This window comes from Prosopis cineraria, unplaced genomic scaffold, assembly GCF_029017545.1.
Source record: "Prosopis cineraria cultivar Desert tree isolate PC_DT_omini unplaced genomic scaffold, ASM2901754v1 PC2, whole genome shotgun sequence".
NCBI classification, from domain to species: Eukaryota; Viridiplantae; Streptophyta; class Magnoliopsida; order Fabales; family Fabaceae; genus Prosopis; species Prosopis cineraria.
The window spans coordinates 43,406,929-43,433,814 of record NW_026555333.1 but is presented as its reverse complement, the minus strand read 5'-3'; the positions used below and the strand labels follow the sequence as shown (position 1 = coordinate 43,433,814).

At 31.8% G+C, this 26,886-nt stretch overlaps 1 pseudogene; it reads right to left on the bottom strand.

Annotated features, from left to right (window-relative positions):
• Positions 1-207: 207 nt before the first annotated feature.
• LOC129302787 (subtilisin-like protease SBT4.10) lies at positions 208-24,122 on the bottom strand (annotated as a pseudogene).
• Between the last annotated feature and the right edge of the window lie 2,764 nt (positions 24,123-26,886).

Here is a 26,886-nt window from a genome sequence, read left to right as displayed (position 1 = left end):
CAGGATTCAGCTTTCACACCCACCCACGGCATGAACACGAATTTTGAGTAGCGAAGACAGACAAAGACGAGAAGAATAGAGGTGGACCTAAACATAACAAGGTGGCAAAGAGCACCCTCCTTAGCCGATGACAGTTGAAAAAAGAAGAGAAGGACTTCGGTTGCCATAATTTTTGACGACAGATGAGCTAAATAGCAACTGAGGAGACTAAGCAGAAGGTGACACGAAGCAGGGGAGGGGAAGAAATAGCGATCTGGACTTCCTAGCAATGATGAATGATGGCTTACCCATAACCAAATCGACGATGTTGAAGACGGTAGGGAAAGGAAGGAAGGAGAATGATGAGAACAAAAACAGAGGATGAAGCTTCTCGATATCTAGATTTCTCTTCCTCTCTCTCTCTATGTCCAGAATGATCTGGAAAAGGAGAGGAAAATAGAAAAAAAAAAATTGTGAGCTCTCCCTCTCTCTTCTGCCACACCAACTAAGAAGAACCAAAAAAGTCAAATAATAAACTCATAAAAAATTTACATAAAAAAAACTCAAAGCTTGTTGAGAAAATTTTAAAAAAAGACTCTATAATTTTTTTTGTTATTATAATATTTTTAAAAAAATAAAAACTCTCTAATACTTTTTCATATAAAGAAAATAAAACTAACATTTAGTTAGAGTAAGGCTCGAACTCTAGACCTCCATACGTATAATAAATATAAATCCCACTAGGCCACTACTCTTTATTTAATCATAAAATAAAATTAATTAATTAATTATCAACTGAAAGAGAATTTATTTAATTCAAAATTAAGGGTGATTACATATATATAAAATCCAAAATAATTAATTATGAAGTAGTACTTATCACTTAAACCATGCATACTTTTTTTGGCCAAAAAAAAAGAACCATGAAGTGTTTTTGTGTCTCCTCTCATCACTATCTCCTCCTCTCTCAATGTCAATTCAACACTTGACATGTGGGAGGATCATTATCCTCAACACCAGCACATGACAGTCAAACATTGACTCTGGTCTTCTTTCTTTCTTTCTTTTATAAAACATTGAACATCCCGCATAAAATTGGGATTTTTTTTCCCAACCATTTATAGCTTTAATAATCCATGAAATGCATGTAACGATCAATTATTCATGTAGTGGAATGAGAATACTATGAATGGTGCACAGAATTTCTCAAACCAAACAAAATACCCTATATCGATATTCAATTTTACCAAAAACTCTTCAGGATTTTACTAGTCAAATTTGAAGTCTACATTAACCTCTATTCGACTTCAAGTCAAGACATTTACAATAATAGGATCCTTAACTTAACATTATGAGTGCCACCAGACCAAACGAGTGAAGTGAACACTACTGTTTCTGCAGGTAATTTTTCTCCAGCAATGACAACAAAAGATTGCTTCTCTTTTCAAAGACTTGAAGGACAAAACCTGAGAGGTTCCACTGTAAAGTTGACCCCTGGAGTTGACTGTACGGTTACCTTGTACTTTGAGATAGCAAATCCAACATTTGTGACTGTTCGGTTAATCTTAACACTGAAAGGTTTCATAGATTGTACTTCTGCTACTATTGAAGGAAAGTTTGTATTTCTTATCAAGGATCTATCAGAAGATTTTGGACATGCAATGTTTGCTTCTCCAGAGAATAGTTTGATCACTGAAGTGTTATAACCGAGATTGCAGAGAACTTCTATGTAATCTTGTTTTGAAAGATCATAAACTAGCCCAGGATCAATGGCTTGCACAGGATTAACATTGCCTGATCCATAAGTAAACTCATCATCGCCAATTCGTTGATCTGTATTGTTAGTGCCATTCATAGGTTTAGCTGTTGTCATAATAGCAGATTTTATGGCTGCTGGAGACCAATCTGGATGGAAACTTTTCACATATGCTGCCACTCCAGACACGTGTGGACATGCCATAAAAGTTCCGGTGAGAGTACTTCAATTGACCCTTCTTGTGTCTAAATGTCTGTCAACACCTGAAGAAGAAGCAATTTGCGAGAACTAACGTTGTACGTAACAGTTTTCGGACCATGGAAATTTTCCATAATTATAAAGAGAAATATTTATTTTTTTTATTTTATTCTTGGTATTTCTTATTTCTTTCAAACACTTCTTTTGGATTCTTTCAAAAGAGAAAACTTTTTCCACTATCTAATGTATATTTTAATTCTATTTTTCTCTCAGTTGGATAGTTCTCTTATTTACTCTTTTTGAGAGAAAATTCAATGGAAACTTGACATGCATGAGAGAAAATTTGGGAGAAGTTTCGAGAGAAGAATTTTCACATCAGTTTTCTTTTTAAGAGAAAATTTCAAAAGAAAAGCATTGTTTTCCTAGATAGTGGAATAGGAAGAAGAAGAAGCAGCAGCAGCATGTGATATAAAATTTTGAAAAGGAAATCACATATAAGATTACTTAGCCGCGGTGTCGTTATTATTAGCTGATAATGAACTGAAAACACGTGAAGAAGAAATACATACATACATACATATAAACATAAGCACTTTTTCTCCGATAGAGTGGAAAAGAAAATTAAAGAAAAAGAAGCACGTGACATAACATTGTGAAAAGTGAATCACATATAAGATTACTTTGCTGCAATTATAAGCTGATAATGAACTGAAAACATGCACATGTGAAGAATTATACATGAAACATGAATGCATATATCGTACTTTGAGTGTAATTACCTGATGGTGAAGCCAGAGATGAATATGCTGCTAAGATATGCACTCCCGGGGCAGTTATATCTGGTTTCAAGATTTCTGGGACTGTTTTGCATGGCCCACGTGAAGAGAACTTAGCAACTCTTGGTGCAGAGTTATCCACAACAGTCTTGCTCTTGAGTATTTCAGCTTCTGGCTGATGCGATGTTGATGTGTATGACTCAACAATATTATAATCTTTTGAAGATAATATGAGATAAGGAAATACACTCACGCCAGGTGGCACAATACTTTCACCATCACTAACCTCTCCAATCAATCCATCGGCGCCAGCTTTGTGAGTCCTAATGTTTATATCATGACATAACACAATCTTTCCTTGGATCTCACCTTTCAAGCAAGAACAAGCCTCGGCTTCATAATTTCCAGACTTATGTGGCTGAATCTCTTAGACTTAGAGGAACTATCAACCTATTGATGGATTAAACTTGTTTTACCCATTAATTATGCTTAATGTTAATTTGGTTACTCAATCTTGTGCTTAATATCTATTTGATGCTTGACCAATATTAAATATGATTTTGGGTGTTGGAATTTTTTCTTAACAAAGGAGAATCTCTTCTAGACCATTGAAATGAGTAATATAGGATTAGATTTTATCTAATTTGTAATTAGGATAAAAATATATCTAATTGTCTCATATAATCATTGTAGAGTATTCTTGGGTTAAGTTGCTTCCTGAATAATTGTGTTAGAAATAACATAATTAATTCAAGAGAGTGTTGTTAGTGGATTGAAAGATCCTAATAGCTATTAAACTCTCGATTAACAAAATTGACTTTAAAATTAATTAATTGGGTTAAAATGGAGTATAATACATTAATAGGGAATTAGTAACCCTAGGTTATTTTTTAATTCAAGTGGTTGTTGGATCTAAGCATTTCATTGAGTCTTTATTAAATTCAAATTTAATTTTGGTTAATTAATCAATTCCAATTGGTTTTGCTTAACGTGAATAAAAGTGGGAGCTTTATTGCCTAATTGCTATTATACTTAATTTTTTGTAGGATTGACCTTGATTTATCATTAGCTATAATTGCAACCTGCACACTTGCGGTGTCTCTTTAGTTTTGTGCGCATCAAGTTTTTAGCGCCGTTGCCGGAGATGGACTAGCCTCTTCCACCAAATCCAACCTTATTAGTTGTAAAACTTTTATAGCATCCATGAGGTAATCCGAAACCTTGTTTCAAACTAAAACCCCAATATTAGATTAATCACCAATACTAAGCAAGCCATCCAGATCATCGGAAAGAAGTGTAAACGATCATTTAATAATATCACTCAATACCGAAATTAAACCTCTTCATTCTTTCAGTCAAACTTGATTACTACATAAAAAACTCAATTGTATTACAGGATATTTACAAGAGTTGGACTTCGGACATTGTGTGTACCATCTGACCAAACCAATGATGAAGAAATTGCTGCTTTTGGTATATCCAAAAATTGTAACCACGAAAGACTGTTTCTCATTCAAAGACTTGAACAACAAAGTCTCAGGTTCCACTTTGATACTCAGTTTCGAATTTGGTAAAGCAGTCACTTTGTAGTTCGAGTTAGCAGATCCAACGTTTGTGACTGTTCTATTAATCTCGACACTGAAAGGCTTCATGGTCTGAACTGTAATTGATAGTGAAGGATAGTTTGTGTTTTTGACTAAAGATCTATCAGAAGATCAAGAACATGTCACACTTTGATCTCCGGATATTTGTTTAACTGTTCTAAGATCATAACCTAAGTTGCATAACATTTGCACGTAATCTTCCTTAGAAAGGTCATAAACTAGTCCAGGATCAAGAGCTTGAACAGGGATAACATGTCCTGATCCATAAGCAAATTCACCAACATTATTAGCAGCAATTTTCATAGGTTTAGCCATCGTCATGATCGAAGATTTGATGGCTGCCGGAGACCAATCTGGGTGAAAAGTTTTCAGATATGCAGATATTCCAATGATATGTGGGCATACCATAGAAGTTCCAGTTTGCATGTTGTATTTCGCTGATCTTTTGTCTCCAGGATTGCCTAAGGAAAAACCATCAATAGGTTAAAAGCTTTAATTTCACATGAGTAGATAAGAAGTTGCTTCAACAAGCATATGTTGTGTCTGACATTTGTTTTTAAAATATTTATACTATGTTAGATAGAAAGAAAAATAGAAGAAAGAGAAAAGTAAAGGAAAAAGTAAAAAAATAGACTTCTTTCTATTTGAATAAAAAAGAGTAAATAATTGAGAAGAAAAGGCATGAGGCTCACGTTGCGTGTTTATATTTAAAATTCTCTTTAAAAGTTGAAACATTTTGGAGAGAAAACATACTTTTTCAAAACTGCCTCAAAGAAAAGAAAAAGAAGTCGAGACCACATCTTTTATATAGAGTTATCGTGATGAAAAATAGTCGCTTATTTTTTACAAATGCATTTGTCTCTTGTTCATCTAACGATTAAAGGGGAAAACATTTCTAGATCTGGACTCGGCGAGTATCCCGTCTTCTCATCCAATGAATGTCCTACATGGTGTTGTAGATGTTGAAAATTGTGACCTAGTACCAATCATTGTATTATAAACATTATTATTTATAGAATTTTTTTATTGTTATTATATTAATTGCATGTTCACGGTGATAATTATATCCTTAAACAAATTATAGTGATTGTCCTAAATGTCCCTGATCGGTCATCTATGAGGGATCATAGATGAAACAAGACCAGTATGACTTTGATTAATTATAGAGATATAAATTAAAAGCACTTGAAAGATTATAAAGTGCTAGACCAATCCGCTATGAGAAAGTTGCATAGTATAAGCCATAAACTTATCTCATACCTAACCATATCACTAAGCCTTTTGACCTGAGACCATCATGGATTCCTTTATGATGACCACTGAATTTTGACCTAGTCAAAAGTCACTTTTGACTGGGTGATTATAAAAGCTATAATTGAGTTTAGTGATATTCATACAGAGAAATATGAGTGGTCAATATGCAATTTGTTCCTCACATTAGTTGAGAGATATTATTGGGCCCCTCAATGAGTAAGATTGAGAAAATATATAACCACATTATAGTAGAAAGAGTTTTTCCATTGTTGTATTAGTCCACTCATAGATCAAGAAAGTAATAATCAGGTAAAGGAGAATGATAATTTCATGTCTCATACTTGACTGAAATATCTTGTGACAAAAGGAATGTGATACGACTATATGATAAGTTGCATTGGATCATTGATCCCTATATGAATTGGGTAGCTGCAATGTCTTGATAAAGGTCACTTGTAACTTGTGGGCTAATAGCTTAATTAGCCTACTATCAACTTCATATGGGCCTACAAGGTTGCACACAATAATAGTCTAACTCGAGCTATAAGTCCAAGTTCATTGAATCTGAAATATGTCTAAATTTAATGAATATATTATAGGGTGAACAAATTACATATATATATATATATAATATTTATGTATATATAAAATATAAAATTCAAAGTATAATTATATATATATTGAAATATATATATGTATATTCATATGTGTGTGTATGATATATGTGTGTGTATATATATATATGCATATGATCTATAAAATTTAAAATATAATATAATATAATATAATATATATTATATTATATTCTTATCTTAGTTTTGAATTTAATTTTATGTGATAGATTAAATTTAATAACAAACAGTATATGAGAAAAATCTCATATTAGTTCTATAGTTTGAATTTATAAGATAAATTTAAATTAGATATTATATTATATATTTTATTTATGAGATAAATTTAATTTAATATTTTTGTTAACTCATTAAAAGAAAGCAAAACTCTAGTCTATAAAAAGGGATGTACTTTATAAGTTTTTAGAGAGTTAGAAAAGTTCTGACGGTCAAATACTTTGAGAGCCATAAAACACCCTGAAAAAAAGTAAGCTAATATTCAAAGACAAAAGGACGTTAGGAGCGCTAGCATGCTGTTCGAGTTAAAAAGTTGTTAGTGTGAATACTAGTAGAGGGAATAGATTTATCTTATCAACTCCTGAGATCCAAACTTTTGAAGAGAACGCATGTGAGAATATGAAATTTAAAAGGTAACTTTTCTATCTATCTTGATTTAAACGAGTTTGTTCAATTCACATCAAAATAGAAATTTAAAATTTTAATCTTTCATTGTGCCTCCTTATCTAACAATAGAGATTGGCAATTCAACTGAATAGTTGCTAGAGATATGTTAGCACAAAATATAGAGAAAACATCATCAAATCACATGGCTTTACCTTTTTCATGCTCCATATTTTAATATAATGATTTATATGGCTGCAAATAAATAGTTGCGATAAAATACATCCTCATATAACTATTATTTAACTCACCGTTTGATTTATTTCTAATCAAGCATGAATTTTCCAGCAAATTACACAGTTTTTATAATAACCCTAAATTTTAAATTAAATAAATTTTTTTAATTGATATTTTATTTAATTGTTTTAATTCTATAATAAGTAAGTAGTAGTTAGTAGCTTACTGAAAGATTCATAGTTCAAAATCGTACCCTTCCTTTAATTTTCTTAATCCTCCCTTCTTACTCAAAATTTTCTTCTTCCTCTGTTATTTGAATGATAGAACCTACGAGAGAGGGGGAGAGCATCTGAAATTTCCTTTCCCTTCATCGTCGATCTGCTTCTCTATACCTCACCGTCGATTTCCACATTGCTGTCGTTGCCCGCCGGCTATTAGTCTCTCTGTTATTGTCACCGGTTGCTGTGAGGATTGAATCACCGAATCCTCCTCCCCTGTCGACCTCTTCTGCTCCTTCCTTCTTTTGTGTTGGTATGTGTAAGTGTGTTTCTCTTTCTCCTCAGTTTTGGCAGTTGCACGTACGTGGGATGAGCTTCTTGTTTCTTTTCTCTCTTGATTAAAGATCTGCCATTTTTCCCTGTCTCTGGTTGTCATTGATTTCTGCATTTTGTTCTATTTTCTCTTATTGGGGATGGCTGCTGTCAATCACAGCTATGGAGGCTGTGGCTGATCGGTGTGAGAACCAGAAAAGTTTGGTGCTCAAGATCTTTGAATATCCAACCGTCCTTTTCCTTTTTGAGATAGCTTATAACTGCTGTTGGGAGAGCTTCATCTATTACTTGAGCATCTTCTTTTCCATTCCTCCTCTCAGTTCGGCTACACATCGTCTGACTCATCCTGCTCCTTTCTATTCCGTTGTACTGGGTTGAGATGAGTGAGATTCAAACCTTCTTATTGTTGGTTCTACCGTGAGTGTATATTGTGTTCTTCTATTGTTGTTGTGTGTAAGGTTATACATTAAAAAAATGACAAAAGAAAATGTGAATATTTCAAGGTAAAATGTAATTCAAACTTTCAAGAACTCAATTTAATTAGAAATATTTCTTCCCTTCCAAAAATAATAATAGCAAGGCACTTAATTGAGCAAAGATAAATTCTAATAGATGATCCCTCACTAATTAAGTATTTACACTCTACGCTCAAGGTGTCTAAGGGTTGTGTTTCACTCAATTCCACCTATTGTAATCTATTTACCATAAGCTTGTTTCTCATCTTAATCTCTATTAAATTATGCCATTGTATACACAAATCAAAAAGATTTTTGAAAGGTTATAATGTTCTAGGTAGGATAATGAATAAAATTATTCATTGAGTCAAAATTACATACTCTAATTAGTACTAAGCATATTAAATGACGATCAAGAAAATGAAGGATAAACCACAACTATTACAAGTGGTATCAACAAAATTTTTTTTACTTGATTTTTTTGTATTGTTCATCATTTTTTAAAACTTTCAATATTATTCTTCTTCTTTCTTCATCTTCTCTTCTTTTGTTCCTCTTTCTTTTTCTTTTTTAACCACTTATGAAACCCTAACTAAATCATAAGTCCTTTATTTCTTTCATGGATGTAACATTAGCACTAACCAAAGTAACAAATGAGAATAAAAATAGATAAAAAGTGAAAAAATCTTAGCAAAAGGGCTTCTAATAATTTTTTTTAATAAGGCCAAGGCTCAATGGGGTGGAACAATGAATTTATATGAAAAAAGATGGTTATTTGACCAAATTAGCTAAGAAAAAGAATGCCTTAATCATTTTTATGTATGCAAATAGCTATTACACATCTAAAAAAAGATTCAAAATAAGTTCTAAAGATAGAATTACAATAAGTGTACTCCCTCTTAAAGAAAATGAACACTTAGGCTTAAAATTCTCACAAGCTTTTTGGACAAACTATTGTCAATTATCCAAACTTAATCTATTGCCTATTTACTAAAATTCTAGGAAGGTAGGAATAACTCCTAATCAAATTAATTTTCAAGCTCAAATCAATCTAACCTTAGCCACATTCATAAGAAAAACAAACAAACAAAATGACTAAAACAAAATGTTACGAGATTTACACAATTGAAAAAAAAATTATCATTTTTTTTACTATGTACAATATGTACAACCAACTCTTAAAAAAAAATTCAAGAATAAGCAAAATACCAAATGTAATAGCAAGTGCCTCCTCCCCTACACTTAAATTAAACATTGTCCTCAATGTTTAAAGAAGAAAACAAACAAGGAGATAGGGACATTGAAACTTCCCTGACCAACAGATGTGTCAAGTTGACTGATAGAAAGACTTTGAGAGAAGGATGAGAGTAGCATATCCTCAAGAGAATACAGCACCTGCTAATAGCATCAAATAGAAAAGTGGATAAGTTAGAGATGAAAAAATTAGAAGGTGCTTTTTGAAATTTTTGATGAAAAGTCATAGAAGCATTTACCATTAGAGCGAAATGAGATTCTGCTACAGTAAAGGTGCTCTTTGAAATTTTTGACAAGAATATAGAGAGACTCTGTTGAGGCAAAATCTTCTTTGCTGAGGCGAACAAAGCAAAGAGCAAAAATACTTAAAATCTAAGAAAAATATGCAAATGAAGCAAAATCTCACATAGAAAAATAGCCTAAACACCTCCCAATCAACACAATCATCACACCAAACCCGCTTCTACACCTCTTAACATTTAATTGACAACTTTCAATTAAAAATTTTTCAACACAAGATCTTGATCCCATATAAATACATATAAATAGCATCAATTAAACACAAGGATGGAATACTCCCCTAAAATATTATCGGCTCTGGCTTTAAGCTTCCAAATTCTTCAAGAACTTTGCAACCTACAAACATACCAAATAAAAGAAGATCAAGCTAAAGCAACTAAAACCACAAAAGGAAATGAAAACTTAGATTGCCTCCCAAAAAGTGCTTAGTTTATAGTCCTCAGTCAGACTTACTCAAATTATCAAGGTGGATTCCATTCATTTCGATTGGACACCATGACATTGCAAGGCTTCTAAAGTAAAATTTATTCATCTTCTTGTGCAGTCTCATTCGTTACTCATTTTTTATTCTTCCCTTTGTCTCTTTTAAAACCTTGAATTGACTTCTTCTCCCAACACCCTCATGGTAATTTCTCCTTTATAAACATCCACAATAGTTCTTGCTGTTGTAATGACCCTCAATTTTAAATTGAACAAAATTCTCTCCCAATAGATATTTTATTTAAATAAGTTTATGGCAAGTAGAAAGTGATAGTTTATAAGAATTTATTCTAGAAATTTTCTCAAGGATCCAGGGTCCAAAATTTTCTGAGCAAAAGTTTAGTTTTAAAAATTAAAGGAAAAATATAGTATGCTCCCTCGTAATTTTATTGTGCCTTTCCTTGTGATTTTTCCGTGCTCTTTCTGGTAATTTTCCCGAGTACTTCTTTGATCATATTTTATATTTTTTCGTGATTGAAAAACAGAGCATTCTCGTCTCTTCTCTTCACCGACCTTAGACTTCTTTCTCATCTACCGAGCTCTCCCTCCTTACCTCCGGCTTGTTCTTCTCCTCACCGTCGGTATGCCTCTTGTTTTACTAGTTCATCTCTACTGTTCGTCTGTTTTCTATCCTATGCTGAGTTGAATATCTGCTCTTTTCTTTGTTGTTCTGTGGTGAAAAAAGCTGCGCTCATGTGTGTATGTTTAGACTTTCTTTCTTTCTCCCTAACAGTTGGAAGTCTGTGTATGTATGGTAATCTGATTTGTGTGTTTACTAGTTAAAATTTTCTGTCTGCTTCCTTCCTCAGTTCTGCTCTGTTTCGTGGCTTACAAAGGTGGTGTATGCATGCATGTTCGGTCTTTCTTTTTCTTCCTCCTCAATTACTGAAAGTTTTGTGTGTGTGTGTACGGTATCTCGACTATTTTGTTTGTTGGCTGAATTTTGGTCTTCTTCCTTCTCGTGCTGTGGAAACTTGAAGCTCTTCTTTGTTCCTTCTTCAGTGTTAAGCACGTTTGATTTAAGTTGCTGTCACTGTGTTTCGTTGATGAAAGTTGCTGTTTTTCTTATTCCTTTTCGGTTCATATAGCAGCATGGTATTTTTCTTTTCCCTCCTTTGCTGATAGGTGATGTTCCTATTTCATGTTGTTACTATCATGCACTTCTAGTAAGAGTTGAGGTGTATGTGTCGGTTAGTGCTGAATATATCATGCAGTGAGGCTAAATTGACTTTTAGGATGGAATTAATAATTTGAAAGCTGTTGAATTGTATGGGTGCTTATCTCATAAATTTGTCAATGATAAATGTATCTCTCAAGGTATTTGTAAAAATGTGTGAAGAAAATTTGATAAATTATGGATTCTAAAGCTTTCATGTTATAGCTCAGAGAAGTCTCTCTTATTTTGGATCAAGTTATTAATTGAAAATTTTAAAAAACCAAAGCGCGAGAAAGAAATAAAATATTTCAAATATGGTTACTGAGTTAGGGATAAATACTAATTTAGAAGAAATGATAATTTCTAGACAAGATAATAGGTTCATAACTTTTATTGGTAGTATATGAAGTGGAGTTATTATTAAATAAAATTATCTTCTTTTTATTTAGGTAATTAGAGTAGCCAAAAGGCAACTGAGAGATGTTTAAAGGAATGAATTTTCATCTTGCGAGCTTTTTAGGTAAGTAGATAGCGTCCCAACTGATTTCCAATAAAATTTTTACTGAAATATTACATTTTTATACAAATCCTTTTTACAGCAACAATGTGATTATTGGATATTTTATGATTAAAGTATTTTATTTTTGTAAAGTTATCTTTACCAGATTTGATAATTTTATTTTATTACTAAATACAAGTTTGGATTTTAATTATGAAATTTTCATTCTAGAATTTATTGAATTGATACAGAGAATGATTCTTGTGAGTTTGACTTCAAAAATTTTTGATTATTCGATAAATGCAAGTATAAGCATTTGATATGAAATTTTATTCTGGCAAGTTTTAATGCTCAAAAGTATTCATGTGAGTTTGATTTTGAGAATGAGAACTGTATCTTGAAAGTGATAATTTTCTCGCATGTTGAAAATGGTTTTAAAAAAAAGGGACTTTATATGGAACACTGGTTGCTAACAGCAGTTCTGTTTGCCCTTGGCGCGTCATGGTACACCTAGCTAGCAGGGTGTTTATAGGAGGTGCTAGCCCCGTGCGATGGCCAATGCACGTAAAATGGAGGGATGGTTATTCATGAGCATCGTACTCACGTGTTTCATGGCTTCAAGCCGCGTTTGATTAGCATTACCCTCGTAGACTATGTGTCCACGTTTGTTTCATAACTTCGGTTGTGTTTGGTTACTTACCTTTGTGGATTGTGTGTCCACGTTTGTCTTCGAGGCATAAGCCACGTTTGGTTATTTACCCTCGTGGACTGTATGTCCACGTTGTTATTTGTTCTGATAAGTCCTGATAATTATGAGTTTTTAATTATTGATAGACCTATTTTTTATTGATTTGATTTAATGACATATTTATAATTATTTTATGCAATTATTTTCTTTATTGAAGTACATGATAATAACGTTTGATATGATATTTTAATGAATCAAGAATTTATTTAAAGTCACATAAAACTCCTTTTTGATGAAGTTATTATATGTTTGTTTGTGAAATTTTTATTTGTAACACAAATAATTATGTTAAACTTTCTTTTGATACATATTTAGTTATTTATTATTGGGATGCTATTCATGGAAACTTATTTGGTCTCAGATTCGTTAACTGGTGTTAATCCTACTGATGACATTTAAAGGGCGAAAAATTATTCTGGGTGGTGGTATTTCGCTTAGCATTATCTCCTTTTGACAAGGACATTTGAACTAATGTATTTTATTTTGAAAGTAAGGTTAGTTTTAGCTCCACATAGCCTATAGCTCAGTTTCTATTGTGGTATATGTTATGTTGTTGGCTGGGAAGGAGCTGAGCTCCTGATTGAAATTTTCAATATAATAATTTTATTAAACATGTTATAATTTCAATACAGATTCAACTATATTTTAAAATGAAATATATATTATATATATATATATATATTAAATAGGGCTTAAGGAGTGTGTAATATGGTCCACATTCCGTGCCCGGTCGCCTTTCTTATCGGGGCGTGACAGTTGTTGCTAAAGCAGGACAACTGAAAATGACTGGTGCTTCCTTATCCTCCTCAAAATCAACCACAACAAAAATTCACTATGATTATTAAATCATCTATCTTCACCATGACATCTTTAACAACCCCCACAGGATATTGTAATGATTGATTTGCTAGTTTTAAGTAACAATGGTGGATTTGGCAATCCTAAGACCTAATTACTTGCATATAGAAAGTGGCATCAAATTCACACTTGCTCTTAAGTCACAAAGTGCATACCATTAAAATATCTCCAACATTACATAGAACTATGATTGTCTTTGATTTGGGAGCCTTTGGGGGAATTTTTTGTTTCATCATGAAAGAGCACTTCTCAGTAAGTGTAAACTATTTTAAATTCATGAAATCTTTTCTTCTTAAATAACACATACTTAAATTTTGCATAGCTTGACACATTCTCAAGCATCTCCACAAATGGGATATTGACATGCAATTGCTTTAATACTTCTAAAAACTTAGTATACTCTTCATCAATATTCTTCTTAACAAAGCTTTGAGGAAAAGGTAAAAGGGGAACAAATAGTGGCTTTCATTTTACCTCTTTCTATTTCTAATGCACTTTCTTTCTTCCTCTTCTCACCTCCTATGTGAACTTCTTCTTTATTGTCTTTCTTCCTTTGAACAAATTCTTCACTACTCTTGACACCATGAGATAAGCCTTGACTTTGTCCTTCATTTTTCAAAATCCAACATTTCAGTTTTTCCATTCTTTTCAACAACTTGAGGGTCTCGATGAGCTATCCTCTAGTTTCTTTCTCATTCTTTATCATGATAGCATTGCATTCTTCTATAAGTCTCTTTCCCTTTGTCTCGAGCCACCTTGTCTCAAGGCATTTATAGCAATAACTAATTGGCCAATTTGTATTTCAATATTTTTGAGAGATAGTCAACCCTTGCATTTATGGTAGTTTATTCCTAACTATTCTTGATCTAAAATTCTGCCAACTTCACCATCACTTCTTCCAAGTTAACTCTTAAACTCTTAAGTTAACATAACTTGCTTTTCAACTTGAGAGAAACTAAGAGGATTAGTTGGCCTTGCACTCAAAGTAGATGCTTGGTTAAGAGATGCACCACTCTTCTAAGAAAAATTAGTGTGATTTCTCCAGCAGGGTTGTAAGTATTTGAGTAAGGATTTCCTTGTCCTCTTTGAAAATTCCTTACATAATTCACTGCCTCCGCTTGCATAAATATAGGACATTGGTTTAAGCTATACACATCCCCATAATGATCACAAATAATAGGAGTTAATTACATAGAATTCATATTTATCACATTTTTTTATTTACTTGACTCTCTAAGAAATCAAACCTTCTATTCAGAGCAGACAAGATAGCGGCCAACTGAGCAGAAGAGTTTTCATTGGTGCTTGATTTTGAGGAACTAGTTGTTTATTATGCCGTCTATGTGAGTGACTCTCTGATAAAGTATTCAAGACTGCATACCTTCACCAATAGGCCTTTGATCATAACTCCCATTCAAAATTGAAGTTAACATAGAATCAAATTGAGAATTTAATGTTGTGCAGAAATTCTAAATAATGGCACAATCATCCATCCCATGATTTTGGCATGCTCTTATCATTTGCTTGTACCTCTCTCATGCAATATATAAGTGGAAGCGAGCTTGGAATTTCACTTCCAAATCATCCCAATTGCTAATAGACCCTTCTATTAACTGGGTAGCCACTTTTGGATTTCCTTCAATAGAGATTGGGAATAATTGAAACTTTAAATACTTCATTTTGCTTGAAGGAATCACACACATCTAAGAAAGACATGATGTGATGATTAGCATCTTGATGTACCACACTACTAAGCAGACTAGCAATTTGAATCATGGTAATCATCACCGGCTTGATTTCAAAATTGTTTAGCTTGAAATTTTGACACTATAATGTTATGTTGAGTACTTTTTTATGGTTTTGCCCAACAAAATCACGAATTGACCGATTGTGATTTTCATCAACCATCTTTGTAACTACAGCTTCTTCATCCTATGAGATGAATTCAAAGGTGATATTGCATCCAAGAGTTCTTAAATACTCTTGTTCTTACAAGTGTCTTTTTAACCTTAGCTCTATGTGGCAATAAGTATAGTCCTACAAGCTCAAAGAGAAAGATCAAGAATCTAGCTATACAACCCTCATAAATAAAATAAATAAATGCTTTAATCGACACACTAGTAAAGGTCCTTTTAATGCTAACTCACTAATTACCTTACTCCCTAGCAACGGTGCCAACAAACTTGATGTACACAATTTTTAATGAATTCTGTAGGTGTATGGTTCATAAAAATAGTACGTGATAAATCAAGGTCGATCCCATAAAAAATTAAGTTAATTGGTAATTAGGCAATAAATTTTTCATTTTCATTTAAGTCAAGCAAAAAAAAATTTGAATTTGATATTGCCAAAATAAGAAATTAAAAATATATGAATGCACTAAAATTAAAATATCAACAACTACAAATAGTTAAGGCAACCTAGGGTGGCTAATCCTTTTTTTTATTCATAGAGCATGTAATTACCTAAATAAATTCATTAATATTAATTTGCTAATCTAGAATATTAATAGGAATAATTATCTTTTGATTAATCACACCCCTCTCTTAAATTAATGCTATTCCAAACATGATATAAGAGGAAAAAATGCATAAATCCACTCTAATGTGGTTATATGGGTTCAATAGGCATATTCCTATCCTATTGGAAAATTAAAATAAATTCTAATCTCACATTACTCAATCTAATAGTCAAATTCAAATTTTTCTCTTTCAAGGCAAAACCTAAACCTCAAATTCATACTCAATGGTGTTCAAGTATTAAGTGGATAAATAAACACAAGATTAAAAAACCTAAACCCTCCAATTCATACTCAATGGTGTTCAAGTATTAAGTGGATAAAATAAACACAAGATTAAGGAAAAAAAAAAAACTAATAATATTGCTAAATAATTATTTTTAAACATGCTCTAATCCGAGAATCAATTTACAGCTACCTTAGATTAAGAGAAAATCAGCCACGCATCGCTTCCATGACAGCAAAGTCAGCAATATATATACCAAAGTAAATAGAGAAGAAGAAAGCTTGATCGAAGCAATCCTGAGCAAAACCCTTATTTTTTACTAAATCCAAGCTTCTAACCCATTTTTGGCTCTTTTTGCTCTTCCCGGACGTTCTACAACTTCTAGAGATGAAGAATTCTCGCAAATGAGGTGCCCAAACCCTAAAAGGTCACTAAGAGTTAAAAATGTATGTTTTATTAAAATCACCCTTTGCTGTAGCAAAACGCATTTTCACTACAATGAATATGACTTATTCAAATTTTCCTTTTAGATTTAATTGTTTTGACTTGGGCTCTGAAATTTTCTTCTTTAGGCCCTTAAATTGGCCTCCCTACATGCATTAAAACCCAAAACTAATGCTAGAACTAGTCCACTAACTTCTAACACATTTTTAAGCCATTTTCAAAACTATTCATCCACTTAATTATATTTTTTAAAAAAATTGAAATAAATGATTTTCAATTATATTTAAAAACACTAATAAATTTATAAAATATTAGAAGTCATCAGTCCTACTGTTGCAATACAGTTGAAGAGACGAGAAATCATCCTAAAGCTTGATAATGATATACATATGGGTCAACTTTGAGTTAAATTTACTTTGTTTAAATTGGTTGATAGTGAAGAATTAGTGAGGATTATGTTAGAAGAGAGATGAGATGTGAAACTTGAGGAATATAATTATTAGATGGTTGTTTGAAGTGATTGTTAGAAGAAATTGAAGTTGATTTTGAATATTATGGGGATTCATTAATTCTTGTGAGAATTATGAATTTGGAAGTTGTAAAAAATATTTGCCTATGAAATTTATAATGTGATTTTGAATTTCTGAAGATGGATAGTTGTTGATGAAATATTGAATGTTAGCATTTTTATGATTAGATTGAAAATGATTTATTTAGTGCCTTGACGAAATGCTAGTGAGGATTATTTTTTTAAAAAAGGTCTGAAATGTATTATAATTTAATATTGTGGTGAGTGAGGTTAGAAAAAGGAATTATTGTATTGATTAAGGGTTGAATAAAATTTTAATATGATTTATTGGAGTTTGGAAGAGGAGAAATTGGATAAAAGTTGAGGGGGAGAAATTAAATTTTGAAAATTTCAAGTAAGTGGATAGCGTCCAACTAATTTTCTAATAAAATTTCCTTTACTAAAATTTTTATTTTTATGCAAATCATTTTTATAACAACAATGTGAGTATTGGATAATTTGTTGATTAAACTTATTTATTTTATTAAAATTACCTTTATCAATTTTAAAATATAATTAATCGATAAATACAAGTTTTAACTTTGATAATAAGATTTTATTCTATTAAATATTGGATTGATATAAAAAAGTTTCATGTGAGTTCGATATTGAAAAAGAAAATTTTATTTAATAATGATTATTTCTCATTATGTTTGAAATTAAATTTGAAGGGACTTTATACATAACAGTGGTTGCTAACAACAGTTCCGTTAGCTCTTAGCACTTGATTAATAACTAGCTTGTTTGAATTCATGAGCCTTGTTCTCATATTTGTTATTCATGGGTCTATACATGCGTTTGATTTCATGGCTTCGAGTCATGTTTGGTTAGCATTATCTTCATGAACTATGTGTCCACGTTTATTTTGTAGCTCATACTACGTTTGGTTACTTACTCTTGTGGACTCTGTGTCCACTTTTGTTACTTATTTTGATAAGTCCCTATAATTATGAATTTTTAATTATTTGATGGATTTATTTTCATAGTTTTGATTAATGATATATTTATAATTATTTAATGCAGTTATTTGCTTTATTAAATTAAATGATAATGACGTTTGATATGATATTTTAATGAATCAAGATTTTGTTTGATGTTACATAAAGCCCTTTATGCTGAAGTTTATTAAATATTTATTTGTGAAAATTGTTATCTTTAGCGCACACAAATATTTTAAACTTCCTTTTTATACATATTTAATTATTTATTGTTGGGATGCTATTCACTGAAAATTTATTTGTCCAGATTCATTAGCTAACATTGATCCTACTACTGACCTCTGAAGGACATACAACTGTTCTGGGTGGAATTTTGCTTAGCATTATCTCCTTTTGATGTAAATATTTGAATTCATGTATTTTATTTTGGAAGTAAGGTTAGGTGCTCCATGTAGCTTATAGCTAGGTTTCTATTTTGATATATGCTATTTGTTGGCTAGAAGGAGCTGAACTTCTAATTGATGTTATATTTTGTGTTGAATATTGTATTGTAGAATTTTTGAAAGATGATCTTATTTACGGGGGGAAGTTTTGTCAAAATTTTTACAAAAATATTGAAACTTTTATTATAATAATTTTTATTAATTATATCATAATTTTCAATACAAATTCAACTATGTTTTAAAATGAAAAGATTTCTTATTTAGGATTTAAAGGATGTGTAATATGATTTACATCTCAGGCCATTCATCCTCTATTTTTAGCTGTGACAGCTTTTATGTCACTTACTAGTTTAGAGGATTTGAGACATTCATCATATAATCAAAAATCCAACATTCATATATGTATATATATATAATATATAAACAAAGCCTTGTAATATATCAAGGTTACCTGAGGGTGAAGCAATAGGTGAAAATGCAGCTAAGATATCAACTCCTGGAGCAGCTATATTTGGCTCAGAATCTCTGCAACAGTCTCATTTGGCCATCGAGAAGAAGAATCAGCCACAGTTGGAGCTGTATCATCTTCAACAGCCTCACTCTGAGAATCTCAGCTTCTGGATCTTTCTCTGATCTTGTGTTATCCCTCACAAGATCATTATCACTTGAAGAAAAGGTCAAACAAGGTAATGGACTCACAAAAGACACATTACCTTCACCATCATCTCCTGTAATTGCACCGATCGCTCCGGAACTGAAAGCCTTGTCTTGTCCATCAGAATAAGGACACAACACAATCTTCCCTTTAACCAAATTACGTTCTGAGCAGTCGCAGTCTTGAGCTTCAGCTTTCGGGCACTTTTCTGAATGGCCATTTTTCAAAGCTATGGGAAACTTAGTGCCATTTGATGTGAAAAAATTGATTGAGTTCCTAGCTAGGGTTTTTCCATTGCCAAGAACAAGCTTTTCGTTGATTCGACGATCAATGGTGGTTGATGCTACTGTGAAAAGCCATGGCGCTACGCTTGAAACTGTGCTTGGATCTGGGCCCTCGTTTCCTGCAGAATTCACTGTGAGGATTCCTCTGGCCATGGCGTGAAAGGAACCGATAGCTACGGCATCGTTTTTGAAGTCTGTTGCAGAAGGTTTTCCTAATGAAACAGAAAGGATGTCTACTCCATCTGCAACTGCATCGTCAAAAGCAGCCAACATTCTCTCGCTTCATTACAACCTGCGACCATGTTTCATATATATGTGTGTAAGAAAAATATCATTAATTAGAATGAGAAAAACGTAGAGGACATAGATATATAAATATATATATATATATATATATATATCCCCTACCTAGAAGAGGAGGGAGATGATAAAACACACGTACATGTTATATCAAAACCTTTTCTAGGTTCACTTCTCATCAACAAATCTCGAGACCCTTGCTTTATCCTCCTTTATCTTTAAATATAGGGTTAAATGTAAAATTTAAACTATAGAGCTCTAAGAGCTGAGACCTTAAACTCGTAATTTATATAATGTTATCCTTTAATATTTTAAAATATTACAATATTATCCCTACCATTAACAAATAATCACTCCGATCCAAAATTTAAGCATTTCTTGTCAATTAGTCTTGATTCAAAATATAAGCAATTTAGTACATGTAAAAAAATTCTCCATTTTTATCCCTTATATTTATTAACCTAAATATTTGTGTAAATATATCTCTTACTTATTATAGAGTGTACTAGTAATTGGGACTAGAGGTAAAACGGAAAAACAATATATATATATATATATATATTTTTATGGGAATGAGAACTTTATTGGTATGTAGATTTTTTTCAAACACTACTTATATTTTAAATTGAAGAGAGTAATCCCTCCATCTCAAATTATAAAACAATTTGAGACATGGTTATGCATAATAATGGCAATTTACAAACTTACTTTTTCAAAACAAATCTACATTCAAAAAGTCGTTGCACATTTAATTATTATGCTACAATATCACTTCAATTATCTTTCTACATGAGAAGTAATATTAAAAAAAATATTATTAATAAAATCTTATTTTTCTCAAATTATCTTATATTTTGAGATAAAGAAATTCCTTCAAAATTGTTTTATAGTAACTTGGGACGAAGGGATTATTAACTTTGACCATTGGTTAATAAAAAAATTACAGATAAAAATAAAAAAATACAAAAAATAACCAAGCAAAATTACAAAAAAGGATCCTTTTGAAATTTTTTGGTCTATGTCTGTAATTTTTTAGTTAAATAATTGTTAAAATTAACTTTTATTAATAGTAGGAATGACAGTGTTCTTTTTAAAAGTTGAAAGTAATATTATACTAAAAATGAGTTTAGGATTCGAAACGTTCATAGAGTCCTAGACACATAGTTTAAGCATAAAATTACCACAAACCGTTATATATATAAACGCATGAAAACCTAAAGGATGGCAAACTTTGTAAGTGTGCGTGTGTGATTTTTAGTTTGTCAAAAATCAGTTTAATGAAAGTTCATTTGGCAAAAGGTAGTTTGATGAAAGTCAATTGTTATAACAAAATTTATATTTGGATACATTTTTTTCAAAAGTCAGTTTAGCAAACTGAAAGTTGTTTGAATTAATAAAAATTTATACTTTTTGAAATGTACTTTTTAATACGTAATGACCAAAAAGGACATTGATTTATGATAATTTGTCATTATTATTATACAAATACAATATATTAAAAATGTTTAAAAAGTGTAAAACAAATTTAAAATAACATAAAATTTAAAATGTTAAATAATAAGAATAAAAAAATATAAAATTTAGTATTGAAAAAAATTATGTAATAAATAGTTAAACATTCATTAATATTAAATAATTACATGATTAACAGTTCGATCTATAATATATAATTTAATCTCTAATAGAATTTTGAATTTTTTCATCTCTCTATCTAGTAGGGTACCATTTCAAAATTTTTTCCAACAAACCTTGGGCCTTATTTGGTAAATTTTTCAAGGAAATTATTATATCATGCTCTTCCTTCTTCCTTGTCGACGATGCATAGAACAAAGTGAGAGATGACTCATGCTTTTCCTTTGCTTTTCTTCTCCTCCCCGTTGCACTGGTTTCAGTTCTATTGTTAGCATGTGTGTCCCCTCATCGCCGAAAAGTCACTCACTCCCGTTCCCTCTGCTGTTCGTTCATTTTTTGTCTAGTGCTGTAGCTGAATTTCTTTTCTATTCTTCGTTGTTGCATGGTTGAAAGAGAAACAGAGTGTCTCACTTTGGTGATACCCACACAAAAGAGAGAATGAAGAGATGAGTTCTGAAACGTACACTAAGCTCGAGCACAAGAAAGACAAAACTTACAAGGGGTATTATGGTCATTTTAATGCTTACATGTTCAAAGTACATTTCAAAAGTTACAAAACAGAACTTTTGAATTTTTTTTGTTTCATCCCATTCTTAAAGTTCTTTTTAAAAATTAGTTTTATATGATAAATGAATTTTAAATAAAATTTGATTTTTTAAAAGTAAAATGTAGCTTCGTAAATGTTAAATGTAGAGAGATCAAACGCACATTAAGAAGCAATTCTTGAAGAAGGAACGGCTTCTCTTACAGTGCCACGTGCAAGTCCATAAAAGCTGGCGTCGTTGACTTTGTTTCCAGCAGCAATAGAAGCAGTGTGGGTCCCATGGGCATCGATGTCTAAAGAAGAATTATCGATGTGGAATCGAGCTCCAATCATCTTCTTCTTTCACGTGAAGTCCCGCACCCCACCCAAACTTCCTGATTCAGTGCATTACACGCACAATTTAACTAAACAACACCAATAGTCGAATTACTATAATTACTGAAGGTATATATATATATATATCGCTTAGGTAAAAGATACTCCCTTCGTTGTTATTTATAAAAAAAATTATAACTTTTAGCTTGTTCATTATGCAAAGAAAATTACATTTTCAAATAGACATTTCTTATAAATTTTTTAAATTATCCTTCATAATTTTATCATTCATAATCATAAGAAACAATTAATAAAAGCTTAATTAACATGATTAATAAAGGATATTATAGTCAATTTTTTAATTTTCAGATACAATTAATACAGTTAATTGATTTTCTCAAAATTGTATGATACAATTTTTTCTCTCTTACAAATAGAAATGGAGAGAATATATAATAAATCATAATAAATTGCAGGAAATAATATGACAAAGAGCATATTAGATGTATGTACAACAATTCCACATTAAATAAGTAGTAGAGATAATTGATTATAATTATAATTATAATTATAAATGTGTGGTAATTAAGTCCTTCCAAAATAACTTAAATTATTTTTATGTAATTGACAAGTTTAAGTTTATGATATGCATAAACCCTAATATAAAATATCAAAAGCGGAGCTGATTTGGAACTAAAATAAGGGGGGAGAGTATAGAAATAAAGGTACTATTAAAAAATATGTAATTACTGCCACATAATATGCTTTATATTAAGAATCAAAAAATATTTTTAAAAGATGTCCTATAATAAGTATAACACCCTGTCTTATTATCTAGATACTTAGCAAATAATTATTTAAATTAGTTTATGGTAGACTACTATCCAATAACTATATAGCTTATCCAAGAAAAAGAAAAATTAGCCAATAGTCTTTTGATGAAATTTTGAGAAAATAGATGGAGAAAGAAAATAAAAAAAATTGAGAAAAGGAAAGAAGAACAAATAGATAATATGTATCAATTAGCGTATATGTATAGAAAAGGAAAGGAAGGAAAAAAGAAAAAAAAAAAAAAAAGGAGGTGCGTGTTTATGTGGATCTATGTGTGCCTAAATAAATCCACATCACAATTCAATGTAGATATGTATACAGAAAAGAAAGATAGAAAGATGCATTTATTTATATACATGTGCTACGCGTACGGTGAGTATGAGCAAGGAAAGAGAAGATGCACCTAAAACCTATGTACACTGATAAAGTAGTCTGACACAAGGAAAGGCAAAAAGCAAGAGAACAAGTGTGAAGGAAAAAGGAAAACATAAAAAGAAGATACAAGTTGAAAGGTACATGAAAAGAAACTCGCGGAGTGAGCAAATACAAGAGAGAAAATGTTGGAATAAAAATAGTGGTGTAGGGTTTATAATTAGGTTATATTTTAGATTTATGAATTTAAAAATTTAAATAAATTTTTTTTATTTATTATTATTATTTTTATAATATTTTTAAAGATAATTTTAGAATGATATGATGTCTTTTAAAATTTAACAAGATGATCTAACTATTAATATTATATATATAAGTTAGTTTCAAATATTTATTAAATTTAATTACGTTAGTTATTACATATATATATATATATATATATGTTACTGTCTTACTATTTTAGACTTAATAAAATTTAAGATATTATAAATCTCCCTTCCTAAGAAAATTTTGTCCCTAAAATTTGAGGTGTAAGCTAATCTCATACCTATTCAAACAATAATGGGTACTCTTCTATCATATTTTTCTCAGTCTCTCAAGTTGCATCACCTAGAGTCATTCCTTTCTACACCACCTTCACTAGCTTGATGGTCTTTTTCCTCAACTGCTTATCCATTGCATCTACAATCCATTCTGATTCCACTTTATAGGTCATGTTTTCTTTGAGCTCAATCTTTTTAGGTTTAATGATGTGGGAGGGGTCTGGATGATAATTCTTTAATTGTGATACATGAAAGACATTATGGACATTCGTCAATTGTGGGGGTAAGGCAATTTGATAAGTCATTGTCCAATCATCTCAAGAATTTCATAAGAACCCATGAAATAGGGAGTTAATTTCTTAGCATTGATTGCTCTTCCGATGTCAGTCATAGGTGTGACCTTTAAGAAAATATTGTCGCCCACCATGAACTCCAATGGTTTCCTTCGTTTGTCTACATAACTTTTCTATCTACTTTGAGCTATAAGTAGTTTTTGTTTGATCATCTCAATCTTTTGAGTAGTTTGGTCCACTAAATCAAGGCCTAACAAGCTTCATTCACTCAGCTCTGTCCAACAAAGAGGAGATCTGCACTTTCTCCCATATAATGCCTCATAAGGCACCATTTGTATACTTGAGTGGAAGCTATTGTTATAGAAAAACTCTGCAAGTAGCAGGTGCAGGTCCTAACTCCCTTTCAACTCAATCACACAAGCACTCAGCATATCCTCGAGTCCTTGAATGGTCCTCTCAGATTGCCTATTAGTCTAACAATGGTAAGCAGTGCTAAAATTTAATCGAGTCCTCATAACATCCTGGATTGCTCTCCATAATCTTGAGGAAAACCAAGGGTCTTGATCTGACACAATGCTCTTTAGTACCCCATGTAACCTAATTATCTCATCCTCATAAAGTTGTGCTAACTTCTCAAGTGGATCACTCACCTTGATAGCTAGAAAGTGAGCCGACTTGGTTTACCTGTCAAAAATTACCCTTATGGAATCATAGCCAAATAGTGTTCTAGGTAAACCCGTGATAAAGCCCATAGAGATGCTATCCTATTTTTACTTCGAAACTTTTAGATTCTACAATAACCCTGCTGGCTTTTGTTCTTTAATTTTAACTTTTTAGTAAGTCAAACAGCAAGCGACAAATTTAGTTACCTCCTTTTTCATACCTGGCCACCACCAATCCTTTCTAAAATCATAGTACACCTTAATTTCTCATAGGTGAATGGTATACCTACTTCTATGAGCTTCATCCAATATAAGTCTCCTCAACACCTTATCATTAGGCCAGCATACTCTCCCATTATACCTTAAGATTTCATCATTTCCAACCTTAAAATCTTTCCCCCTTCCTTCCTCAACTTTTTCTATGATCCCCAATAAGAACTCATCTTCCAATTGCATTAACTTAATCTCTTTCTAGGTCATACTTTCCACTGTTAGTGCTTCCATGGTAGTAATCATCCCTGAAATCTCAATAAGGGTATTCTGGGCATCCTCTAACAATTTTTGCTTATGAACACTTAATTGAGCTGTGTGGAGAGACTTCCTACTTAAGGCATCTGTAACAACGTTAGCCTTTCCAGGATGATACTTTAACTTATAATTATAGTCCTTTAAGAACTTGATCCACCTTCTTTGCCTCATATTAAGCTGTTTCTAGTCAAATAAGTATTTTAAACTTTTATGGTCGCTGAAGACTTCAAATTGCAAACCATAGAGGTGGTGCCTCTAGATTTTTAAAACAAATACTATTGCTGCCAACTCCAGGTCATGTGTAGGATAATTTTCTTCATGTGGTCTTAATTGTCTTGATACATAGGCTATGACTTTACTATTTTGCATTAATACACACCCAAGGCCTTTCTTAGAAGCATCTGTATGCAATGTAAAATTTTATGTAGGATTTGGGATCATAAGTACTGGTGCTATAGTCAGCTTGGTCTTAAGTTCTTGAAAGGCTAACTTAAACTTTTCATTCCACACAAATGGAGAGTCCTTCTTTATCAACTTAGTAAGTGGCATGGCTATTTGTGAGAATCATTTAATAAATCTCTTATAGTAGCCTGCCAAACCTAAAAAACTCCTTATCTCTGTTACGCTTTGTGGTCTTTCCCAACTCAATACTACCTTCACTTTGTCAGGGTCTATAAACACCCCACCGGCTGACACAATGTGACTCAAAAATTTCACTTCTTTTAGCCAAAATTTACACTTGGATAGCCTAGCATAGAGCTTATTCTCCCTCAACACTTATAATACCAATTAAGATGTTCCCTGTGTTCTTCCTCATCCTTAGAGTAGATGAGGATATTATTAATGAAAACCACCACAAATTTATATAAGTAAGGCCTGAAGATTCGATTCATGTAGTCCATGAAAATAGCTGGGGCATTGGTTAATCCAAAAGGCATGACTAAGAACTCATAACGACCATACCTAGTATGAAATGTAGTTTTCGGTATATCTTCTACTCAAACTCGTAACTAGTGGTAACCTGATATCAGGTCAATCTTAGAGAAAATTGATGCTCATGTTAATTGGTCAAGTAGGTCATCAATTCGAGGAAGGGGATACTTATTCTTTATGGCAACTTTTTTCAAGTAAGGTAGTCAATGCATAACCTCATACTCCCATCCTTCTTCTTTACAAATAATACAAGTGATCCCTAGTGAGATGCACTAGGCCTAATAAAGCCTTTCTCCATCAACTCTTCGATCTTCTTCTTTAGTTCTGCTAACTCTGTTAGAGACATTCGATAAGGAGCTTTAGATATAGGCTCCATTCCTAGCACAAGATCAATTGCAAACTCCACTTCTCTCCTTGGAGGTAATCCTATCATGTCCTTAGGAAAAACATCAGAGAACTCACTTACCACTACAATTTCATTCACTCCTTCTTCTACCTCTGCTTGCACTGAGAAAAAAAAT